The sequence below is a fragment of the Typopeltis vanoorti genome, chromosome 25, assembly GCF_054136105.1.
Source record: "Typopeltis vanoorti isolate ZY-2024b chromosome 25, IOZ_Tvanoo_1.0, whole genome shotgun sequence".
In the NCBI taxonomy this organism is placed as follows: Eukaryota; Metazoa; Arthropoda; class Arachnida; order Uropygi; family Thelyphonidae; genus Typopeltis; species Typopeltis vanoorti.
In genome coordinates this window covers 77,595,346-77,617,904 of record NC_143573.1, presented here as the reverse complement: position 1 = coordinate 77,617,904, position 22,559 = coordinate 77,595,346, and the positions used below count along the sequence as shown (strand labels likewise).

The following is a 22,559-nucleotide window of genomic DNA, read 5'->3' as shown; positions in this document are numbered from 1 at the left end:
GACTAATACATTTATTCCAGCGATTTGATTCGAAGGAAAACACTGATCAGCGAGGAAGAGTTTTAGTTTTGGGAAGAGATAGAAGTCAGAGGGGGCCACATCTGGGGAATAGGGTGGATGTTCCAACAATTCATAGTGCAGATCCCTTAATTTTCCCATTGCCAAAATACCTTTGTGAGCAGGTGCATTATCCTGATGAAAGGTGATTTTTTTCTTCTTCAATCGGGTCTTTTCTCACGAATTTTTTTCGTCTAGTCTGGTTAAAAGATCGGAATGATGTTCCCCGGTATAATTAATAAAGAAAATGCCTTGAGCATCCCAAAACACCGATGCCATGACCTTTTCTGCTGATGGAACCGACTTTGTCTTCTTTGGCGCTGAACAACCGGCTTCTGTCCACTGATTTGACTGCTGTTTGGATTCTGTTGTGTAATGGTGAATCCAAGTCTCATCCGTAGTAATAAATCGACGCACAAAATCAGTTTTATTCTTGTTAAAACGCTCCAAGCACTTCAGAGATTTTCATGCGAGTGCTTTTTTGATTTGCTGTGAGCAAGCGTGGCACCCATCTTGCGCAAAGCTTTTTTTTATGCAGTTCTTCATGCAAAATATATCCTACACGTTCTTTTGAAATGCAGCCCCAGCAATTTCACTCACTTTGACTTGCCAGTCATCCAATACCATATCGTGCACTTCATCAATGATTTCTGCTGCTGTTACACTTTTTAGACGTCCTTCACGTGGATCATCTTCAAGACTGGTACAGCCACGTTTAAACTCGGCATGACACATTTGTGTCATCAGTTAAACTATAACACGAGACTAATTTCCTAATAAGACACCCTTCATTGTTAAAGATTGATCTCAGTTTTATGTTCCTGACGTTTTTAACAGATTTTTAGAGACAGGTAGAAACGCCTGATACTGCTTACCTCTAGAAATGTATACTATTGTGATACCTGGTGGACACTAACAAACGTATTTTGTGTGTGTGTGGGGGGGGGGGCTTGAAAAATTCAAAATAAAGATTTTTCAAAGTTTTTTTTTTTTCTCTACTGTTCTCTTATAATTAATAAACACAGGGTTGTTTATTCACATCGGACTTGACAGATATTATATAACTTAAATGTGTTAAGTGTTCTGATTACATTGAAAAGCTTAGTGGTGGTTAATGTCAGCACTGAGACATCAGCCATTGCTAATGGTCAACGGTTTCAATCAAGTCACAATTACTGTTGATATATTTCAATCCCATTAACTGTAATGAATTTGGAACAGTAACACGTGCTATTTTGATTGAGAAAAACTCTTGGATTCGAATCCTATTTAGACTTAGCTAGTGTTATCAGAGAATAGCAACGGCTTTCCTGCCGAAAACAACACTTGGCTTTTTGGCGGAAATACCCGGATTTGAATCCGATCTGGGATAAGTAACATATGGAGTTTTCAAATGGTGTGCTAGAAAATATTATCAGAGAATAACATTTTTTCTTCCGGAAACTCGGATTCTCTCCCAAAACAGTGACAACTGAACACTTGGAATTAACAGAATAATATCATCCATTTAGTTGCTTCGATTTATGTGCGCTTAGACCGGATCCGATTCTCGGTGCATGCTGTTGATCCAAATATGATCATACCACTAATCACGGATAGTGATTAGTGATATGATCAGTTTTTTTCAGTTTATTCAGTTTTTGATCTCCTTGTGGTCAATTCTTTAATAACATTTATTGAGGTATCTCATTTTCGGTTAGAATTTAATCAATGCGATATCGAAATTTTGCCATTCAATTCAAGTGTTTTATGTTGCATTTATTTACGTGTATATCTTGCTTCTGTTAATTTTACGTAATTTGATATATTTTGAAGTTCTGTTCTCGTAAATTTCATTTTAATTTATTATTATTATTCTTTGTTAGTATCCGTATTTCATTTCAAACTGAAATGCAGCTCTTAATGTATATAATTTTGAAACTAAGGTAAAAATAAGTGCTATTTATTAAGCCTATAACTCAAAATGGTGTCGTATTTATCTTATTTTCATTATCACGTATTTTGCGCAGAAATTAAATTAAAAACTATGTATCCGTAGTTTGAATTTCTGAAAGCTAATTTCACGTAGTTCAAAATATTTAATGCTAATGTATAACAGCGCAGTGGAAGTGAAGCTCTCCCCATATACCAACCACTATGACTAAATGCATTTCTTTTTAGTCATACGGCGTGTTTTACAAACAAACAAAATTGTTTGTTTCCTGCGTTAGTTTTTTTAAGAACGATACTGACAAGAAAACATACTTGGATATTTGAAGGTAAATATCATCATATTTCTAGAGCTATCAAATTTGTTATTTCAAGAATTTTAATCGTATTTCCTGTATCATTGTATTGAAATTTATAATAGGACTGAAAATAGTACGACGTTGAAAATAATGCGGAAGTCAAAGAACGAATAAATATGCACAGATTGTTTTTAGCCTTACGATGGGTACGGAACGAGGTAGCTTCCTTTCCGTCGAACTTTGCTGTTGCACATAAATGTTTATCTGTTTTTTATTCAGTTATTGGAAATTTTATTCTGATCGAGCTTTGACCACAAAATGTCGTTACTTTCATTTTTTTCCCCCCAAAATGACATTCATATTCTTCTACTCTCATATTTAAACGTTTTTTTTTTTTTGTTTTTTTTTTTGTAAATTAGTTTCGTATCTGATATCAGCTGATTATCTGCAAACGATGTATTTTCATGTTATGCGAGATGTCCCTACGTTGATTTAGTGTTTTCATTGTGTTACTATTTCATTTATACATGCACTGCTTGGAAAGAAGTCAACGGGCACCCCATGGAAGGAGTCACGTGTTTGTAGCCTGAGCTGCAAAGCTTCGAGCAATATGATGCTCCTAAGTCATTGCAACTGTCCTGGTGAAATGGCTGCGAGAAGGAAACTGACGGACTTTGAAAGGAGGCGTTGTGATAGGATGCTATGTTGCAGGCCTATCTGTTTGGCAAATTGTTGACAAATTGGACCATCCCAGGTCAATAATTGGTGATACCATACCGAGATGGTGCAGGGAGTTAACCGCAAGTGGTACCCGCAGTGGACGACCAACCACGCCCACAGAACTTGACCGTGGGATGCTACGAAGGATAATATGTAAAAACTGAAACTGCCATTCGTCGGCTGACATGTTGAATGCAGAGTACCGGGCATCGACTGGAATAGGAAGCCATACAAAAACATTCAGAACGGCTCACAACGTGGGATTCCATGTTTCGACCGCAATATGCAAGCCCCACATTACCCGAACCAGCATGCAGCTTCGTCAGTGGTGCAAAGAGTGTCTATAGTAAGACATGGAAGGTTGCAAAGCAAGGCAGCAGAATTACTAATATAGCGAGAAAATTTGTAAACTCACATAGCGTTGTTTCCAGGCTCTGGACTGCGTTTCAAACTGATGGAATCTTTTCTAGTAGAGGTCGCCCTCGCACTACTACGGAGCATGAAGTTTTTTTACGTTTACAAAAGGTAATTTGCATTTGTATATGAACATTTTAATTATAACAGCGAAACGTAATCGCCACACCACGACAGGTCGACTTGCAAGTTGACTCCATTCGAAAACTGTGACAAGACATTTGCGACAGGGTTTATACTCCCGAAGGCCTGTAGTCTGCATCCGTTTAACCACAGCAAATTTTCAGTGGTGTCATTATCCATAAAAATCGAACAAGACACCAATGCGCTGATGCACTCTTTAGAGATGAGTCGTTTTAGTCTTTCCTCCGATTCTCGACGATGCTTGATCTGGCGTGAAAGTGGTACTGCTTACCACCACGACACTGTTCTTGAAAGGGATAGATACGGCGGTGCTGGGGGTCAAGGTGTGGAAAGGCATTAATCATATTTGATTGTTTCGTGGTGCTGCAGGCGAACAATTGATTTTTATGGATGAAAGTGCCACACCATATCATCGTACACGAGCAGTGGAGATAATTCTGGAGACGGAGAATATTAATCAAATTGAGGGGCCAGCACACTCCCTGGATCTCGATCCCATAAAACACACTTAGGATGCAATAGGAAGACGCATTGCTGCTCGAAATTCCTCCAGAAAACAAACAAGGCCTTATCCTTGCTCTGAAGGAGGAGTGAGCCAGTTTGCCTCAAGAACTGAATCACTTGGTGCTAAGCTTGATACGACGTTGTGAGAACTGCATCGCAGTTCAGGGTGAATATATTCCAGACTGAAATATCTCTCCGCATAGTTTTCTCTAAGCACTGCTGTATATTAATTCCTTAACTACATCCTTTGAAAATTTGTAACTTTTGCAAGCATATTGCAATTTAATTTGTAGGACAGTATTTATATAATAAACACTGTCGTTTTTATTAACACTGTTTATATATATAATTTATTAGTATGCTGGCAATGAATTTATGTCCACCCTTGGCTGTAGCCATGAAAATATTTTCATATACAAGTAAAAATGTAGTTAGTCCTTAACTTTTGGACACCAGTGTTATTAACAATGCTTAAAATATCAGAATGTTAAGGTATCGATTTTAAGTGGATCCACCTTATTTAATGTGATTTCATGTATGGAATTTTGTGCAAATAAGATTATAATGTATTTGGTATTTGGGCAATTTTCAAAGCAGCACATCAATCCACACTGTTAACAGTATTTGCATTTTTATTTAATCCTGAGGTTTACCACATTTATGGAAGCACTTTGGTAGAGCGAAGGTTGCTTGTGCATGTCGCTATTGTCCTTAAATAGAATGCACCTTATTCTATGTATAAAGAAATTTTTCCATTGTATATTCTGGTAGAAGTAGAATGACAGCAGCTAGTCATATCTGTCAAAGCAAGTTGATGTTTGGCACCTGTTCAAGGACAGGATATGTATTGGAATCATGCCCAGTGGTTGCAGATACTGTGCAGTTATGACTCAGAATGACTTGCCCACTATAGCACTTATTCACTATTGTTATTCATCATGCAGGAAGGAACTATACCCTTTCCCTAGGAATTATATATTTTTTTCCTGATCCGTTCCATCTTATCCTCATGAAGAAAATTCTTTAATATGAAAGCAAACCAAGTAGTAACCTACTGCCAAACAGGTGATAGTTCAGCTTTTCACTACAAACAATGAAAGGTCAGGTTTATTTTTAGCCAAGATTTCTGGCTAGCCAGCACACTAGAACGACTAGTAGTAGTCCACTAAATATCTAACATAATATTTCGTTAAAAACCCTATAGGGATGTTACTCTCCGGGATTTTAATTCATATTATGATAATTCCAATAATAAATTAACATCCCCTGATAGTAATGGGATTTTAATGGTTATCGTCGAGAATACTAAATGGACAGTCATAAAATGTTTGCCAGGCACGTTGTGTGCTTGCCAGGTACGTATTTTGAATGAGTCAACATTTACAGTTATTCGATATTCATCTTCGTGTCGTTCCATATACTCATTTTGGTATTGCAATTAGGACATACAAGATCAGCATTATCACTGGATTTCTACCTTAGCATTCCGAAAGATTAAGAATTTTGATGCATGCGATATGTCGATATGCGTTGATTATTATTTCGGACAACTTCACCGCACGTTTGGAAAATAAGTTTGTGAACTTTCTGCACTAGTTTGCAATAAAGCCATACCATCAGCTGTTGTGGTTGCGCTGATCCTCATGTAATTCGGATACTGTTTCTTTAGAAAACTGATATCAACTTATTTTCGCCATCGCTTAGTATGCTCGTATATCTAATGTAATCTGGTCTCCTGCAGTAATTGCATGTATACTCGATGTTGCAATAATTTGTAGGCATTACTAATTAATAGTGTTAATTGCATATTTCCCTTTCAAGGAAAGTGAAACGTACAAATAAATGAGTTCACTGTTGCGACATGTGAGAAGTAAAAGCTATCTTTCTGCCATTATGTATTAACTTTGGGAATTTGAGAAAATTAATTAATTCATTCCTAAGTAATTTGAGGGGAGCTTCTGTGTTATGCAAACTTTGATTTCGGCAACCAGCAGACTTAATTTTGCTTCTGAAGTGGCAACTGCTTCACAAATTCTGAAATGTACTTTTTTGAACAGATAAGCATTGATGTAATGTAACGAGGCTTTTTACTTGTAACCCGGATGGAAAATTTCTTTGGTTTTGCAACCGGATGCTAATTAACAGACTCATTATTCATAAAACTGGCTTAAAATAAAAGATAATAGACCTATTATGCACGGCATTTTTATTTTCTTCACTTTGCAATGAAATAAAAAGAGCGGAATATGAAAGTGTGCATAATTATAATTCCTCGTTCTTCCTGAAATCCCCTCAAGAGCCAATGGAAATAGCTTAAAAGGATAGAGTGTGATCTACAGTTGGACTCTTAATATTACCATAGCCAGTCTTGAATTAGATGGAATGACAAGCAATTCCATCGGGAATTCAAGTTTTCACGAGTTTCACTCAGGATAGGTCGTATACTTCTGTAGTGTATTAGCAGTGTGGGTGGACGACGGTTGGATATTCGAAGAATCCTGTTCCCACTTTCGGGTTCGGATTTCGGGATTCGAACTTACTGCGTTGCTGGCTGAAAGGTGAAGACCATTCTGCTAACATCGCATGCGTTTAGTTTTAACATAAGGTTTGGTTTAACAATAGAATATTAGAAAATAGGGAGTGATTTATGGATGGCAGAAGTCGAACAAAGTAAATTAAGATAAATTTTAATAAATATTTTCATATTAAAGAAATTCTTTAATTTTGATATTATGGATAATAGTGGCTCGTGATGATTTAACATACACCTAAATTTAAGAAAGGCGGAATAAAATTTCAGGTAAAGCACTGAAGAGTAATTTCTGCCAGTCCAAAGAATTGGAAGCGTAAAATAAAACTGAATTAATGTTCTTCTTCCTCTTTCCAGCGCTTTTATCCCGCTTGGTGCAGTGTCCGCTGTGATTATGCGACTGTGGAAAACCCCAACCGGCTTGTCGCAGAGCTTTTTATTTTTTTATTTTTTTTTTTTATGACTGAAGAAGTGTGTGCGTGTTCACGGGGCCAGTTTGCCTGTTTTGGGAGACTAAAGGTGAGCCCGGCTAACTCACCTTTAGTCGAAAGAGACCAGAAAAAGGTTCCACACGTCATCGACAGATTCGAACCCAAGTCTTTCCGACCAAAGGGCTTCGACTATGCTGACTGAGCCTCTAAAATATAACTCAAGTAATGATTTTCGAAAATTCCATAAATAAATGGCAAGAAAACTAAATAATTAACTGCCGAACGCAGATTTATTTTGCGAAATATTAATATACTTTTTTCTTTCCCTGTGTAAGCGACACTTGTCTTGTTTGTGAATTATCTAAATTGAAGATAATGAAGAAATTGAATCTATTTGTAGCCTTAGTGAGCACTAATGCCGAAAAAAAAAACTGTTTCCAACAGCGATTCCAAGAAAGCATAAAAAATGAAGTGAATATGCTGGATTCTGTTACAAGAACAAGCATTACGAATACTATTTCTAGGTCCATTGACTGCTACTGATGAATAGAACTGTCAGCATTTGGAGAACTTGCAATGCTTCTGATATTTCAGATGTACGTATCTGATTCCATTTCAGATGAAAATAAAATGGTTTACGTGCGAATGAAGTATTTTATTATAAACAGTAAGGAAAAAAAAAATCACAATCCCATTTTACTGTTTTTCAATCGGTCTACTCTTCACAAATTGTTTTGTAGCGATACTTAAAATGCTTAGTGCCTAGAGCTTAATTGAATATCCGTTGATTTGTGTTTGCACCTTAGTAGGGTTACTTTCTATTGGATTCTATCCAGAACTAGGATACTTAGTTGATTAATAAACACGCATCTTGTGAAATGGGCGAGCCATTGCAGAATATTTTTTTCGCAAACCGTAAGTCGTTTATTACACATACGTTTTAGTCAATTAAAACTTGCGTTAAGAATGTTTTTTAGCATATTTTTTCATTACGTATCTCCCATGTAAGGTACTTACAAATTTAGAATTTATTATGAAGGTTATAATTTCCAATTGTTGCCTTACACAAAACGAAAATCTGCTATGGCAATTCATTATCACACATGCTACCTTTCAACTGTGAATGGACTAGCAGTTTGCTAATTCATCTACAAGAGTGCAGTCTTGAGTCAATACACTTAACTGAATAGAGACTATGGTTGTTCTTTTCGTGGCACACTTCGAAGAAAGTATCCTTTTGGAAGGATCGGAGTCTAAATTTCGTGAAAGGATTCATGTGATAATTTTCTTAGTCTTTTCAAGTAGAAATGAATTACCCTATGGTAAGTTGAATGTCGCACTCATCTGTTTTCAACGCCATACTTATGATGCAATGTAACTGTAATGACACCTCGATGTTACAAAAAACTTGAACTCGCTTCTCAATGGGTTCGGATCTGTTCTCATTTATGTTTCTAGTCTTGTTTTGTCTCTGGTTTTGTTGTGTTCCATAATCTGACGCTGATTCAGGTAGAAAATACAATGCATAGAAGAATACAACTTTTTTCAGGTAACGGCATCACTTCAGAAGAGGGTGTGAAAGCACGAGTTAGTTTTTACGTTTGTTATATTTGCGATTTGGTGTCTTAATCCTGTCTTCTTATGTTTACTGCTCATTTTTGAAATTTCTTTTTGACAGGAAGGATTGCCACGCTTTATGACATGGGTAGCGATAATCCTGGAAATATTTCATTTTCGTCTCAACTGACGGCAGATCTATATAGTTAAACAATTTTCGTTTTTTTTTTGTTTGGGAGGGAGCACATTAAAAAAAAAAACTTTAAATACAGTTAACTCGCGTGTTTTTCGCTACTTGTATGCATCATTCATCATGTGCGCTTGGGAATGGATCCAGGATCCCATGGCAATTCTGGATCCTTTAGCTTCAGGGAAAAGTTGTTTTTCACCCACAAGACAGATAAAACCGGTCAGAAGACATGCGCAGCTAAGTGTTTTCTGTAGCCTTGCTTGCTTCGGCCATAACTCCAAACAAGACAATCCAGCCGTTCTGTACCAGCTTTACATCATTTTCTTTCATAACAAGACTTCAGGCAAGTGCGATCATAACTTCTAGAATTTTATGGAAACCATTCCACTTCCCTTGAGGAATTTAAATGAACTTCACACTATTAGGTTAAAATACTTGGAATTTATCGAAGAAATCATTTCCTCGAGGGCAGATATGATTACAATCGTCTCGCACCACATAGAAGAGCTAAACAAAAACTAGTGGTTGAGTTTTATCCTGTTCTTCCATTACTGCCAGGCAGCATTTTTTCCCAGACACTTTTTTGTGAAAACTCTAATTAACTTTTCTGCCCACTAACTCGCCTGATAAAAGGAATGCTAAAAGATATGTCAAGCTTGTCAACAGCCCTCCCGTCCGTTTTGTTTAGCTGCCATTTGAAAGTCGAGGCTGCGATGTAACGCTGGATAATAAGACTAATTACTCGTGCTCCATTAGCTGCGGGGAGTTCACCTTTTATCTCCCGCGATATCGGAATCGCAGATCACTTCTGGAATCTAGTTTCGTGTCTCGGTTGCCAAAGGGGATGTTCTTATTTTCCCCCCTTTATTCTTATGATTTCACTCCTTTGTTTCCAGTGTTTGTGGGACGAATCAGTACCGAAAGTGTGATGTAGGTCGATCACAACAGCGAGTTTGCGCTCATCTAATCTTATTAGGACGATTTAATTGAATTGAAGAGGGTTGCAGCCGATACATATTCCTCAAGGAAGGAGATGGGTTGCTAACCATTGTCTGAAGCTCACTATTTGAGTGTAATATAGAACTACTTTCCAAGTGTAGGTGCCGTGTTAAAGTCCACGTTTCGCTCGCTGACTCGGGGGGGGGGGGGGAAAATGCCAATTCATTTTTTTTTAATTGATGTTACTGTTATTTCATATAATTATTTGGCTTAGTATTGTCTGTAGAGTAAATTCAAAATATATTTGAGTAGCACATTTCGTTGACTCGCCAAACATTCCTGTAGGAAAGACAAGGTTCGAAATAATATCTGGATAAATTCAGTTCTCATTTATTCTGCACACTAAATCTGATTCCTTAACCTGATTCTTCTTCTCCCATAGTCCTAAATGAAACGCTGGGTCATTCATGGCTGGTAGGTGATACTCTTTGCTAGCCTCCTCCAGTCGTCTCGGTCTCTTGTTCTTGATGTCAGTTGAGAATGGGAGGAATTTGTTGTTGAAAAAGGGAGCAACCCGATTAGCTAAGCTTATTTGAATGGTCTAAGTTATAATTTTTATTCCGTCCACTAAGGTTTAGCAACGTAGAGTATATTATTACTGTAATTGGGCTGAAAACATAATTCCTGCTCTAGAGACTTAAATAGTCACTTTGCATTCACATGTTGCATAAACATTGTTATCCATCCTGACCAGCTTGGCTTTCCAATATTCTGAACATTATTTTACGGAAAACTTGAAGCGATCTTAATTCCAAACAAGTGAACCTTGTGAATTGTCAACGCAAGAACTTCGCCTGTATTTAGACGGATCTGCTTGCTCGTTAACTGAAAATCCACTAAGTATTTAAGCTCGCAATTTGAAAACTTAATCGCTTATTGGCTTAAGAAAACCTTGTTATAATTCTTTATCCTTCCACATTTTAATATATTTCATTAGGAACAAGAAATAAAACTATTTTAGTTTGTCCTTGTAGCAGAATCGAACACCGAAAGTTAAAATGCGCCCAACTTATTACAGCAATTTAACACTGTTGGCGTTCGGACTAACTTTCATGGTAAGCTGTCATTAATGAATGCCTAAAATCTTACACTAATACTAAGCCGCAATGAGAATACAAAGGGGGAGTGAGAAGATGGATTCGAAACAAATAGAAATATCATGACAATTGTGACTAGCCAAATAAGTTACGATCTGAATATATGCATATCTAATAGTGCGTAGCCGTTCGTTTTAAAGAAATGTATTTGTTTGATTCTTGTAAACCACGGTGTAGTCTTATAAGACTATCTGTTCACTAGTTGAAGTATTTGCTGCTTATTAAAAATGATCGCTGTTGCTCTAATGAGAGCTACTAATAGATGGAGTCATGTATTAGTAGAACGTCAAGGGTGCCGTGTGTTATGGAGCAGAGCGTTATCTAAAATACCACTTCATCTCCTTATCGACTTTACAAGTTTCGTGCAGCAATCCTTCATGAGACTTCTTAATGTTCCTTCTTGACAACTTAAATCACCTTTAGGTAGAATCCCATAATTCAACGGCCAGAGTGTGTTTGGTAGTCATTAAAATGTTATAAAAGGTTTGCCCAAGTCACAGCTTAAAACAGATTCTCTTAATGAGATTTTATAACTTTGCTTGAACTCCAAGATATATGCTAACATTTGGAATGAAGTATTGTACACACATTTGTACGAGATGCAAAGAAAAAAACGAAATACGAATGGAGTAGGATAACATGGCTATTTCACTTTTATTTTATATATTGTGGAGATTCATCCCTCCGCGATATTGCTGAACATGGTGGTGAGGTATGAGTGGTCTTCGTTTGTTGAAGAGAAGATGAAATGCACTTATATTACATAATTAGTTGTTTATCCATTCATAATTTCTAAGTATTTGAAGTATTTTATCTTTTTGAAAAAATATTCCATTGCTTGTTTGCTTTTCTGAGAGTGGGAGGAGGGAGAAATTGTACTCGGATATAAATGTTCATTTTCTGAGGGGGGGGGGGAATTGCTATTTAGTATTAAGTAGTTTCATGAATTGGAAACTATTCGAACCACAGGCAAATCTAGTTATGGTTTAAACAAATACTAACAGTTTTTTAAATATTGTAGCAAAAAGCAACTTATCTGATAAATACTGAGGATATTATTTATCAATACTTTTTTTACAGCTAAATAAAGCGAAACTTAGTTTTGAAGTTTACTAGAGAGCTTATGCAAATAGAATCTTCGGCATCAGTGGTACTTTGGCTTGCTCTACTTAAGACATGGATGGTTCCCGACTACGGATTCTTCCCCGATATTATTTTTTTATTAGTGTTTTAGTAGTGTCAAGGCAGTTCCGATGCCAAAGCATAAGCTCTAACTTCGAGTCTTTGTTTCAGTATATTTAGCGTATCGGTTTCCGTTACTTAGGTAAAATTCGAAGCCTTCTTGGCTCAATATCCTGGTGTTTAAATTATTTAATTACTATAGAAAGCAGGAGTTGTTTTTAGTGTCCAAGTGCATTATCGGTATTGGGAACATAAAAAATGCTCTCAAATGCTCCTGCAAATGCTTCCCCAATGCAAATTTATAATTACAAAAATAGAAATAGATTTATTTTTAAGAAAGTCAGTATAATCAATACATCACTCCTGAAGAGTGATGTAATGATTTTACTTATAGAATTATTTATTTATTTTATTATTATTTGAAACCATAGAATCTCATCCTCTCTTTAACATATGCTCAATTTTAATGATTCGTTAGCAGATTTAGAATATTCAAATATGTATTAGACCGTTGTTTATGGTTATTTAATCCAAAGGATGCACTTATATATTTAATAATTAATAGCTTATACGAAACACGTGATTTCATATCATAATGAAATGTTATTAATACGCGGCAGTAACTGAACTTGTTTATCCTGCGCTTGTCGTTCTGTGAGAATGCAGCGGCCAATCCAATGAATCTTCTTGCAATAACATTTTGTGGTGATGCTTTATAAATTTCTATCTCAGTAATTTTTAACAACCGGTTCGACAATCAGTAATATTTGCATCAATCCCTTTCGTTCAAACCTTGGTTGGAATCAATAATTACACATCTGAAGGTAATTTTTGTTTTCTAAATGACAGACTGTTCTTTCCCTCAATACTCATACAAGAGCAAAGCCCCCCCCCCCAATCTAAGCATGAGAAAAGATTATAATTCTATTTACTAATGCTCTGCAGCATTCGCAGATGGGAATTTGTGTGTCGAACTTTCTATTTGAGCGAGAGAACATCGCTGAGCGAATAAGTAGAATCTGAAATTGTTTATATTAATCTTGGAAAGAATGTTGTTTTTTTCTTTAATCCCCCAAATAGAGAAGCACTTCAGTATAAATATCTTAATAAACATCCGCTAGCATGAAAGCGATAGAAACTCTTCAAGACTATGCACTACTTTTAGAAATAAATAGAAAGTGCATTTGAGTCTCAATAAACTGCAATTTTATTTATTTTACTTTCGCAGGTGGCTGATAGCTTGGACAGTATGATCAATGGTTTTGTAGTGTGGTAGGAACTTCTTGATTCAAGGTAAGTACGGCTTTATCATGAATCTTACAGTAGGATATTCAATAATGTTGACCACACTAAACTATCATTATTGTTCGTGGAATGCGTGAGTGCCCGACATACCTCTTCTCCTGGGTCGAGAACAAAGCCCGATTTTTTTGACTTGATTTGTTTATGGAAGGATTTCTGAAAAAGATGACGATAGTATTACGAAAGTTTTTATAGCTTCAAAGGACGATTTTAAGTAAATAAACAAAAATGGTAAGTTTGCTCCAGCCAAGCAGAGCTGATATGTCCTAGACGAAGACTGAAAATACCCCGACCCCTCCGATATAGAATTTTTTTTTAAAGCAAACACGGAAACTCAAGAATGCGTGTAATTAACCGATATTATCAAAGCTGTTACATCCACTCCTTCCATTAAGAAAGATTTTATTTGATAAAAGTAATGCGAATCACTAGACTATTCTTCAGCAGTGGATGAGAAGAGAATTTGAAATTCCTCTTCTCTCTTCCATCATCTATGTGGATGATGATGAGGCCGAATGAACTCTTTCCACTTCCGTCTGTCCCGGGAGAGTCCGAGAACAAAGAACGAATTTGAAATACAATCCATTATAAACAAGTTTAAATGAAGCAAATGGGTATGTCCTTTTGATATGGCAAAATAGTTTGAATGAATATTTACGTGTCACTTATTTTATTGTTGTTATAAGCAAAGCCATTTTTTGCATTTATAGAATAAATGTCTTAAGATTGAAATAATGGAATGATTTTCTATTTTGCAACTAGGCGTAGAAAAGAGTGAAAAATCTAATTATTTAAATAATACAAAAGCACAGATTTGCATAAGCAAATCCAGTGTTTTTTTAGTGCTTCGAGAGTTAACATCTTCTTTAGTCAACCTTCAAAATACAAATGAGTTGTTTTCGACGAAGTGTTTCTCTTCTTAGTATTTAATGGTTTTTCTAGGAGCAAAAATAAAAAAAAACGTTCACGCGCACATTTTTTCGCTTCTTTTAAATCGAACCACGCACGCTGCTGAACTGTCTTTTCTCAAACACGTAAAAAACAAACACAAAGAAAAAGAGAGAGAGAGAATGTAAATAAAGCACTCTCAGACAAACACTTCTCCTAATGGCCTCGTAGATCGTAGAGAATATGAACTAACCTCATCTGTATGTAGGTGGAATTCGTCCCGTATTGTCTCGCAAACCGCGTTTTGCGTAAGCCGAGACTGTTCTAGTGGAATTGGGCTTGGCAACAAACTGCGTCTGTTTTGATTCCTTTTGCGCAATTCAAGGAAATTGTTTGTTTTCAAATGTTTTTACGTAGCTAATTCGCTTAGCACATTCATCTTTACACACGTGGGAATACCAGTCAATAAAAGACCCTTTAGAATTTTTAAGAATGTTTTATTCTTACATTCCGTATTTTCTTTTTCTTAAATGTCGTCTTTTATGTTTCTGAATGTGTCATCAATTTGTAAAAAAAAACACTTTATTATTATAGTGCTGCCTGTAGGTTTCAGTATCAAAATCAGTCACTTTTTGCACTCCTCCGAATAATGGATGGCCAATGAATTTTCTTATCAGAGGAAGAGAAGGTTTGAAGCAAAGAAAAGCAAATCAGATTGAAGCAAACAAAACTCGAGGAATACTTAAACAATCTTCAAACCCTTATGGTATTTTTTTTATTTAATAGATATTTATAATTTGCAGTAGTTAGATTTGAAGAAGTCACAACGATACTTTAAAAACCACGAAATGGCAGAAATTTGTGAAATAGGCTTGACGCAACTGTTTACAAAGAACTAAAAGTGCAATGATGTGAATTTCATCTGAAATTTTATTTCTTTTCTGAAAAATCCTTCTGCGATTTTTGTTACTAACAGAAAGAGTCGGGAATGGAACTAAACAATATTGAATTAAAATAAAAGGACGCAAGAAATAGCTTCATTCTAAAACAAACAAAAAAGTGTGTGTGTGTATATATATAGGAAATATACTTGATATAAGTGTGATTATTATTGACAGTAGTTACATTGTTACGTTAAGACTTTCGAGTAAAAACAGTTTTATTGCAAGAAAGCTTATTACAGATCAGATTTATGCAGTACTGAAACAACCCATTTTACAGAAATTTTCGAATCTGTCCTAGAGAGAGAGATCTTTCGAAATATGAACAGAAATAAGTGTTAGCCGAAATAATGTAAGGGGGGAAAAAAGCAACTGGATTCAGATTATTTAATATTCCTTTTTTCACTCGATGAACGTTTTTATCCTTTGCATTTTAGCGTTGAGCACGAAATTATCCTCATTCCAGAAATTGATTTTCTGGAATGGGGATAATTTCTCTCCAGAAACATGATTTATAGAGAAATCTAGTTAAACCCTGTGATTAGCGCGCGCACTGGCTGTGTTCTTGCAGTGAAGAACGTTATCATCAAAGGTTGAACCTACCCCCCCCCCCCATTGATTTCCGTATCTATGTGACATTTGAGGCTTCCCTCATTAGTATGCTCCCTAATCAGCCAGCATCTTAAGTTTACTTGGTTCGATCATAAAACCTTGGTGGTTTTTCCCTTCGCATAAATTTTTAGACAGTCAATCTTCATACTAATTACGTATTCATGTTACAATCTTCATGTTTGATCAGCTATTTCTAATATAGAGACGTTTCCCCTATTTCCTTCCCTCTTTTATACTGTTCAATCCACGTTCACTTCATTCGAATTGCTGTTTTCGCAGCGTGGCATTTAAAATTATCTTAAGAAGTCTAGCGTTGTCTACTGAATAAAAGGCAAATTCGCGAAGAAAATTTTAAAGCGTTTATCCCACCCACGAATTGTTGCAACTTGACCCCCCCCCCCCCAATTGAGCGGAGATGCTTTTAAAAAAATAAAATTAGCAAAATACTAGGGAAATTCATGCCGAAGGTTCGTATTTGCCGGAATCTCGATCACTTTCAAATCAAATAGAAATATTTTGGTATAAACATGAGAACAGTCGTTATCCTTTTTTAATTTTTTTTTTTCTATGACGTATTAACCAGTCCTAAAAATAATAGAAAACTATCTTTGCAGTGGTTCATGTTGCTCCTTTTATAATCATTGATATAAAGAGAAAGAATGATAGAAAAACACCTGCTGTATAAGAAGAAAGTTTGTTGAACGGATTATAAGCAATGCTTACTTGTTGCATGATTCCCTCCCTCCCTCCCCACACATCGCCACCGATCCTTAGTGAGAAGTTTGTTCTGTATAACTTCTTCAAGAAAATTACTTTTTTTTTTATCTGGGAATTGGGAAGAAAAACACAAGAAACAAGTGTTCATTTCTTGTGTTGAAGACGTGGAGCGCTTTCTTTCGTAATGTCTGGTCTTCCTTAACGACCTTAGTCTATCGTTGTTAGCCCCGCTGATCCCTCCCTACAGACCCTCGCATTGTTAGTGGCTTACTGCGTACTGGACCTGTACGGCTTTTGTTATAATAAACCTTAGAGGGAGCTGTTTAGGGAGTTACTAATAGATCATTAGGATAATGATGCAGTTTTCCTTTCGGTTTCAACATTTGTTCAATAAATGATGGACTGACCATTTATTAGATCGTTTGTCGATTTCATCCGCCCTCCTACGATCATTAAGTTCTCAGAAAATTACAGTGCCTCGTTTTGTTTTGTATTCGCGTGTTGTATCTGAAAAGTTGGTTGTTAGGGTAGTTTTGGTTCGTGGTTATTATAAAACCAGTGGCGCACCCAGGGAGGGGCCAAGCCCCCCCACAAAAAAAAAGAAAAAGGAAAAAAACACTAGAAAAATTTCCAAAAATCTTTTCCTAATTAAAATTCTTTTTTTTTTATTTATGTTGTGTCGTGTCTTCTATTTCTATACTGCTTATGAATTAGCGGCCACATAAAGTGGGAATACCCTATAGCTCTCTGGAATCCCGGCCACTGTGAAAGCAAGGCGAACGAAGTAGTGCTCTTGCCGACCGAGCGCTACTTCGTTTGCTCGAGCCGGGCCAGAGGCGATCACGGGTATCATGTATTGGCAATCACTGCAGATGCTCAGTCATAGATCGTATGCATTCTCATATAGTGTGCATTCTCAAATCGTCTACTCAACTCGTCCCCTCTCCCCAAGATTAAATCTTGAATGCTCGGCCTCCTCCAAGATTAAATCCTGAGTGCGCTACTGTATAAAACAGTAATGTTATCACGATCTATCAAAATGTTAGGAAGAAATTAAATATTTAATTTGTGTTTTATTTTTATATTAGGGCTTGAGTAGTAAAATGAATTGTTCATTTTTAATTCATTTCTTCCTTGCCCAGATACTATTTGTAATATAACCACTTCGCCTCCAAATTTCTGAACTGAAAGTGTCTGGTGTAGGCAGTACATTAAACGTATCTGTCTTAACACATTGCTTTATGTGCAGAAAACATGGGCGTCCGCAGAGGGGGGAGGGGGGGTCACTTACTCCCGGAGATACAAGTATTATTTCGAAAATACTTGCGAAAGTATTTTCGAAATACTTGCGAAATTAAAACCCCAAAAATTAAATAAAAATTTATTGATGTAATTATTTGTCTCAAAGCTTTGTCCCCCTGGAAAATTTTCTGCGTACGCCCATGGCAGAAAAATATCCATAAAAACCCCTTTAAAACTCTCATCGCCGATTTCTTCATATCGGCGCTAAATGTTAATCTTGAACCCTCTCCACCATCCAAAAAAAAAGCTTTTGTGAAGATCACGCTGTAAATCAGTTACGTCTCCTGCAAATGGTCAATCATATTTGTCAAAAACAGTAAACAGCAGAAGTCTCGTAAATCAGAATTTTGATCTCTTTATTAAATAAAAATACCATGAAGAGATTCATGCGATATGGCCACAAAGGTAAGTTGCAAATAAAATATTTAAAAATTAAGTTTTTGTAATCTTTGAAACCACAAGATTTTCTTTTTCAATAATTAAATACACGTTTTCTGTGAATTTTCCTTATTGCGATTTTTTTTAATAATTTGAATGAGTGTAATGTAACCTTCATGGAAACATTCTTTCCCATGTTCTGCACATTCATAATTAATGAAATCAAAAATACGAAACACGATTTTTGAATGCGTGTTAGATGTCACATGATCACCGAAGAACTGCCGCTTGAAATCGATAATCAGGACTTCCCTACTTTTAGGGTAATAGCATCATAGTTGTTCTTTTTTTTTCCCCCCCTGATCATAATATAAATGACGTAAAGTTGATATTTCTTTCCTTTTATCCGGATGCCATGTTTTCTATCATCAACAGTGGAACATTCAGTCGAAAATGAAAGTTTTTTTTTTTCTTTTTCTGTTGATGTTTCAGACTGCTTTATAACTGTTTTATATTTTGGATGCAGTTCAATTAAGCACTAAATGAACTTAAGTGTTTTATGTTTATTTAGTAAATGAGAAACTCACCGGCAGGAAGATTCTTACCTCGCATTCGCTTTAAAACCGAACTCACTTTCCCAACCAGTGTTTATTACTTAATGAAATAAAGAGCCAAAAGGCTTCACTTCGGCGATGTAAAAATTATTTAAATTAAGGGGATATTTAATCCCAAATTATTTCAAAGCCGAACAAGAAACTCTAAGAGAATAATGTGGGATTAAATATCTCCTTAATTTAAATAATACTGTTCATTATTTTTTTAAAGAATTGACGTTGTTCTTTTCATTGTGCGTCTTCCAGTGTCGCTTTTATTTCCATCCGCTACAGTAAGAAAATTAGCAACATTTGTTACTTTTAGACTTGGCTATGAACTTCACGCGACGACCGTTGCATTATAATAATTTGGATAAAAATGTTCTTAGCCAAATTCTGGCTACTTTTCTCTCATTAAATGATACATACACAAAACATAGGCTACCATATTTGTTTTTAGTTGACCAAATTATTATTTTGGATCAACTTTTGGAAAACATTTTGGATAACTAATGTTATATTACGATGGTTTAAAGTAATCGGGATATTATTATTATTATTACGGGCAACTCCAAGGAGTCCTTAGACTCTTGGAGGAAGGCCCTAGCATCATGTCAAGAACAACTATTCAACATCCACACAGTATCTATCATACCTCGCCTTGAATTCATTCACAGTCATGGCACCCATAACAAACTCTGGCAGCTTATTCCACTCATTCACTACTCTCCAAGTAAAAAAAACTAGCTCTAACACCCTTGCTAACCACACTCTTGCCCAGTTTCCATGGATGGCCCCTAGTCCTCCCACCACCAGTCCTGTTCTGCAAAATATCCTCTGAATTAATCTTATAGAACCCTTCAGTAATTTGAGCGTCTCAATCATATCATCCCTTTTCCGCCTATCATAAGTTCTTCAACCCACAAATCTTCATATGACGTCATTGGGATCTATCCAGATTACTATTTTGGCTAATTTTGTCTTCGACCACCGTAATTTATACACTGGTCTCATAGCTGTTTTGGTTTCGATTCTAACAAACCGTTTTTCAGCTGATTTAAGATGCCGTCCACATCAACTGTTTGATGTGGATGGCACACCTTCATTCAACCTCTTTTTGATAATGTTCAGACATCTCAAGGTTCTGCTCCCCTTTTCTTTTACATGCGAGTGCTAATATCAAGCTTATCACCTGTTATCCCCCCCCCCTCATTGAATCTTCCTTTTTCGGTTCTCCTCCTCGGAATTCGTTTTTTTTTTTTTTTTTTTTTTTTTTTTTTTTTTTTTTTTTACTACAACAAACAAGACAAATCGACTTGAGAACAACACACAGAAAAGGGATAAAAACCATTACTGGCATTCCTGAAAATTACGTAGGGTTGTTTATATCAGATCTTAATGATGCTAATTATAGCAGATGTTAATGTAAATTTGTCTAAACAACCTTTAAAGCTAATTTAATGATGCTAATTTAGTATCAGTTATATAAAGGGTTTTATTAGGAATCGCTGTTAAAATATTAATACTGGTGATAATCGTTTGCACAAATCGGGTTGAAAATACCACTTGAAAACAAAGAAAGAGAAGAATAGCACACATCAAAACAAATGCATTAAAGTATACTTCACAAATATTCTCTTATTTTCATAAGAATGCATTAGGCCGTCGTGCATTTCCTTTCTTTTAAATAAATGTAAATCATTTTTCTCCAAAATAAGTAAATGGGAATGCAAATATGCCATTTCCAAGTTCTAATTTATCCTTACGAAAAGTGTCTGATGGCCGAAATACGGTTCTACTCTGGCAAGCTTTAAAAAGAATTTAGACTGATTTTGATGATACATTAATGTTTAATATTAACCGGCGGTGGGCATTTTAAAAATAATTCTCAATTCTGAACCGCAAAATAATTTAAAAATGGAATTAATGTTTTATCACTTACGTGTGACAGCTTTGTAGCGTTTCTTCCTCATTGTAAACGTGGCTAACTACTCTTGGTTACGTAGTTTACTTGACAGCTCTATTGAAAGGCATGCTGTATCGTTCGATCTAAAACGCATCAGCAGCGAATTTCAAAGACCATCATTTCCTGTGTTTATACATTGTAGTTTTACATCACTGCAACTTTCTCCTTTTGTTCACACTCTTTTATTAAACCATCGTCTCTTAATTGCCTTGCAAGTTCCGTGGATGTTTGTATAGATTTTGTTTAAAGTTTGCAAGAAAGTTGTGTACCAATAACTTTAGTGTTGTCGCTTTTAATTACCAGTATTTCTTTCACGTTTCGTGCAGAGGATATTGTTACCTAACGTTGCTAAGCAACGTTTTAATAAACGTGCAGATAAGGAAGCAAGTGGGAATAAAACTTCATCGTGCTGTCGCTGGGGTTAACAAGTCTCGTATTAATCGCCAAACTTCTCAAGTAACGCCTCGGCTTGTAACGAACTTGATGGAAGATTAACGCTAAATGCGAGTCCGAAACGATAAGCCCACGGAAATTGTTAACGCTAACAATAAGAGTTTAGAAATTGTTGGAGTACCAGAAGGTGGACTTAGGGTTGCACGAAGCATCTTTTAAAAACTGAACACGGTGATTAAATTCTTATTAGCGACCAGGTAAGTAATATTTGCAGTAACATAACATGAATCAACTCAAATCTAAATTAATTGATGTTAGTAAATATAAAAGCTTTGCTAATCTAAATTAGTTGTTTAAACATAATGAAAAATTCGGGAATGAGTACCATGTCCATCATCAGTGGCGTACCCATTAAGGTAATGAAGCACCTGCCTAGGGGGGCCTCAAGCTTTGGGGGCCCCAAGCCATGACATTTTCCTATAGTGTTTTAAAATAGATTAATGTTTTCAGTAAATATCATAAAAATCTTGATTATTTTAAGCGAAAATTTTTTCAAAACAATTAATACGTTTTAATACGTATTTTGAACAGCGCGCACTATCTACGCTTTAAATTAAACCGCATTACCAATGTCGGCGCACGTCGCTGTTGAGAGCTTCGAGGTGACGAAAACTGATTGCATTGCCGAGATAGGAAGTTTCACCTGGTTGCTCCTTAACTTCATTTGGTATTGAATCGTGTAAGAGTGAGGTGTTTGTTTCAAAAATAACTTTTTAGTGTGACTTTTCGTGTTTTCATTATTTGAGTGTAGTGCAAGTAAAAAAACCTTTGTAAAATTGTAAAAAAAGCTGATAAAAAATTTAAAAAAAATAAAAAATAAATAAAATTTTATTATTTATCATATTTTAACAGGCAGAAAAATTCAGAAGTTCAAAAAATTCAAAAGTACAAAATTTCGTTTATTTGCCACCTAACTTTTATTCTTTTTTTTATTATTATTTTTTTGCCCCCCCCCCCCCCAATATAATTTGCCTAGGTTCCGCAACTAACCTTAATCCGCCACTGTCCATCATAGATGTGTTGTATGTATATACGTTTTTGGAATTTTATAATCGGGTTTGAATCGATTAATATATCCTGAATTGGATTGTTTAATTTAAAGTTCGGGTATAAAGTTTATATCGCCTTTCCACTATCAGCATCCTCTTTTTCTGATTCTAAATATGACTAAAGAGCACCTGTAATTAATTTTAATAGTCCATATTAGCTTTTAGCAGCACGTAGGCTTTCTTTCGCCTACTATTTTCTTATGTATTAAGAGTAATAGATTATCATTGACATGCAGGGCTTTTTGACTCTCAGCATTAATTAGCCCTCGTGTTTTAAGCGACATTCGAATATCATTGAATTCTCG

General features: G+C 35.8%; 1 protein-coding gene across 7 annotated transcripts in view; it reads left to right on the top strand.

The window, feature by feature from the left end:
• FucTA (glycoprotein 3-alpha-L-fucosyltransferase A) overlaps positions 1–22,559 on the top strand; it is a 301,606-nt gene that overhangs the window by 157,147 nt on the left and 121,900 nt on the right. For 3 of the 7 annotated variants that reach the window (XM_090414642.1, XM_090414644.1, XM_090414643.1), the window contains exon 3: positions 13,282–13,346. The exons of 3 other annotated variants lie outside the window; for them this stretch is intronic. The gene's annotated coding sequence lies outside the window, so the exon portion shown is untranslated. Of the gene's footprint in view, positions 1–2,300; positions 2,316–13,281; positions 13,347–22,559 lie in introns of those variants that run through there. One more of the 7 variants, XM_090414645.1, reaches the window with a different exon arrangement.